The following is a 4,128-nucleotide window of genomic DNA, read 5'->3' on the forward strand; positions in this document are numbered from 1 at the left end:
TAAGGAAAAAAACCAAAACTTTATTTCAGTTAAAGAATAATGAATACAGAAAAAATGGGCCTGCAAGATGTGATGAAAAGTAGGTCCTCAAAGTCATTGTTTCTGAACCTAAAAATACAACAGAAACAACTATTAAAAAATGTCAATTGAATATTTTTCTGTTAATTTTCAAAATAATGTATATATATAAATTCAGTTTTGACTCCTATTGGCTTTGACTAAGGCAGAGTTATTGTCTTTAAGAAAAATATATAAATGATAAGATTTATAATTGATCTGTAAAATTATTTTTCAGTTTACTTTATTTTGCTACTACCTTCATGTGGTGAAGTTTAACAAAATGCTTCCAGAGGGGTCTGTAAGTAAAGGAAACAGAATTTTAATTCTATTTAAGGGAATTGAATTTCTTTATGAAATCAAGAGTGGAACATTATAAAAAGGAAAAGAGGAATCTCGGGTCTATCACAGTAATGTATTAATGTAGCTACAGGAAGTATTTTAGAGATCACCACAAAGCATTGTTAGAGGAGATCAAGTGTGGTTTTTCTATTGACCATTTTAGTCTGAGCTGCTCCCAGGTGGCAATGTGCAGATGAAGTCTGCATGAGTAATTATATCCAGAATGTACATGGGGTACGTTTCATTGACCTTTCAGGTAACTAGATTCAGTCAAAAGTTTTGGTATATTTATCTAATCATAAGAAGTGTTTCAGCATCAAGTAAAAACCTAAAATCTAAAAATAATCCTTCAATATGCAGAAACATCCTTGAAAAGTATAGGTTGTATGTCTGTTGCTTTATACTACAGCTGTATCCATGCTGCAAAAGAAAAAAATCTATAAAATCATCTGACAGAATGAAGACAAAAACAAACCAATTCAAACTGGCCTCAGTTAGTTCTAATGAGCAGGATTTTTTATCTGGAATGCCTATATAATTTCTTCAAGATTTCTCTTTAATTTGTATCTATAGAAATAATTTTTTAACTTTCCCTACCTCTCCAAATATTTTTCCAGCTGTAATATAAGATTTTAGAGCTATTATAGCCTATGTATGTGTTATATTAAAAAATAGCTCCAAATTATCAAGACTCTACTATGTGACAACCATATTACATGTTACCTCATTAATCCTGATAACATCCCTATGAGAAAGGTATTATCAGACTTATATTACAGAGAAGAAAAGCAAAGTCAGGGAGATTATAAAACTTGGTTTAGGTCTGAAACTAGTGAGTTCCTAAACTTAGATTTGTATGTAGGTCCAAAGTTAATTTCCCTTTAAAAATGCTATCTTGCTATTTTTGTGTCATTATAACACAAAAATGGTGATTCACTATCAATAATCCCAGCTCTATGATTATATTACCCAGAAATTCAACCATCTCACCATGTCCAAATCCTTGTAACCAAAAGAAGCAATTCTGTGGATGTCTGGCAGAGGCAGGAGTGCAGTCATGGTTGTAGACATCAAGCTGGCAATTATATGGTATCTATCCTATACCTAGCTCTGCGCTGAGCCTAATGGAACACACAAAACACTGGAAGATAAGCCCTCTTCCTTGGTAAACTAAACAGATGTTGTTTCTTTGAAAAATCCCCTTATTTCTCAAGCTTTTAACCAGTGGCAACTGAAATAATTTTAGGTAGTTCACCAACGCCCTGAATTAAAGAATATTGAACCTTAAGGAGATGTACTCCCTATTTTAGCCTTGCAATAACCATCAAGAAGAATAGCTCCGTTTGGTGCTAGGATGCTTTTAAAACTCCTGCTAATCTTGTTTGCCAATAAAGTGAAAGCAGGCATTTGGCTCAGAGGCTTGGCAAGCAGCAGAGCATTTATTTTGTTGATATCCTCTATTTATAACAATTGACACTAAGTTTCCACTTGTGACAGTGATATAAATTATTTTTTTCTAAATGATTTTAGGCGAAAAAGTGAGTCAATTGAAATAAAGATACAAAAAATAATACAGGCATACGACAATAATACATGTTAAATAATAATACAAGAATATCGCAAGAAAGCCAACCTGGGAACCTGAATGACTGAATTATGACCAAAAGAGAACAAGAAGGGTCTTAGGCTGCCATCCTGCAGCATGTCCTGGACTAGGGTCTGTCCAAGCTCACTTTCAGGGAAAAGCTGTCTCTAATTTCTTCTGTAAAGAATAAACAGAAGGGGAAAATTTTTTTTTATAGAAGAGAAATTGTGTGTTAAAAAAATTACTCATGTAAGCCTCATTCTCAGTAATTAGGTGCTATCATAAATAAACAGAGTGACCAATAGGTGACTTACATTCTAGCAAACTATAAATAACCGCTAGAAATAAGATCGAGTTGTTTATAAAAAGATACAGATAATAAAGCTTGACATCATGGTTCTAGTAATTAAAAGAGTTTCATTTGAGGAGATAAAACCAAAATAAATAGCTAATACATCTTCTACTTAGTTATAACAACTAAGGAGCATCTTACCTCCTTTACAAACTTTCTCCTCTAGATGCAAATACAGGCAAATTGATGACGACCCTCCTCTCAACATCAGCCAAGAGGATATACTCCACATAAAACAAACAAAACAAATATCCCAAATTCGAAGTGATGATTTCATTCCATCATCTGGCTTTAAACACCTACAGGATGATGTGCCTAGCAGCTACGTGAGGGTGGGTTTTTTGTTTGTTTGTTTTGGTTATTTTTAAGCCTACAGGGCCTGGTATTCCTAGGTGGTCTCCCATCCAAGTACTAACCAGGTCTGACCCTGCTTAGCTTCTGAGATTAGATGGGATCGGGCGTGTTCAGGGTGGCATGGCTGTAGACAAGGATAGGATTTTTGTATCTCTGCTACTGGAACATGAGGTAAGCAGTCCTGAATATTTGCTGATTGAATAATGAAGCCCGTCACTTAAGCTCCTGTTTTTATATAATCATTCCAGAAAGAAGTCCTTCTATAATGTTTTTTACTCTTCCCCAAATTTTAAACCAGACTCTCTATTGCATAACTCAGTATTACCTCCATGTATTAGGTTGCCACTATGAAAATTAAATAAATAAAGCACAGCTATATAAACACTCACCTCCTCAGGTTCTAGGGAGCCTCTTGAAGCTATTTCCCCATCCCTAATGGCCCAGGGGGATAAACTTTCCAAACTCTTGCCACTACTTTTTCTATTTTCTTTCTCTATCATTGTTGCAAGACTGTCAGCTATCATTATTTTTTACTGTCAAAGAACCTGATTTTAGCAGCTTTCTTTAAAACTTCTGGAATGGCTGCTTCTAGATAACCAGGCTTGTTAGAATTTTGGGATATGTATATGTTATGTTATGTTATACACACACACACACACACACACACACACACACACACACGCACACACACACACACAATATATATATTTCTGGCTGAAATCAAGTGCTCTGGAGAGTCAGGGGGAAGGTTTTCTACAACATGGTTAGTGGAGTGCTAAGCTTAATACATGGGCTCTGTGATATCTGTTTTAGCTGCCGAGAACCATTTTCTTTACTTTTTCATTCCCAATTTGATCGGTCTGGTTGAAGTTTCCAGATAAATGACCTCTGAATAAGTGGGGTGCTGATGTAAATCATAAATAAATACAGCCTGATAATATTTTTAAGCTCATTTATTTTTCACAGATTGAATTCAATCCTGTGCCAAGGTAGATCTTCTTTTACCCAAATATATTATTTCAGAGATAAAAGGTCTTCATGTTCCATTCTCTATTACTTTTGCTGATTCATTTCATTTTGCCACAGTTAATTTATTCTTTTAATTAAAAGTTTTGATTAAAAATTTACCTCCACCAAGAGAGGTAACTCCCACCAGTGAGTTTAGTTTAACATGAAGACATTCTAAATCTTTTCTTGAAAGCAAGTTTTGATTATTATGGACCTATTACATGTCAGGTGGGTACCTACAAGTAAATGGCACCGAAAATAAAACAAAGACTCTTCCCATGTTCCACAGCGTCTGATAGGATTTGACTCGCCTGCCTCCCTTCTATCCTCATGCTTTCTCCTCTGGCTCAGAGTCTCTCAGCTGCCTTGGCCTCCTTTTGTTAGTGCCTCAAAAATGCCAGGCTCTCGTCTGCTTCAGAATGTCTGTCAT

General features: G+C 35.1%; 1 pseudogene; it reads right to left on the bottom strand.

Annotated features, from left to right (window-relative positions):
- Window positions 1-2,703: 2,703 nt before the first annotated feature.
- LOC120612706 (uncharacterized) lies at window positions 2,704-2,822 on the bottom strand (annotated as a pseudogene).
- Window positions 2,823-4,128: the final 1,306 nt, after the last annotated feature.

Source organism: Pteropus medius, unplaced genomic scaffold (genome assembly GCF_902729225.1).
Source record: "Pteropus medius unplaced genomic scaffold, Ma_sr-lr_union100, whole genome shotgun sequence".
NCBI classification, from domain to species: Eukaryota; Metazoa; Chordata; class Mammalia; order Chiroptera; family Pteropodidae; genus Pteropus; species Pteropus medius.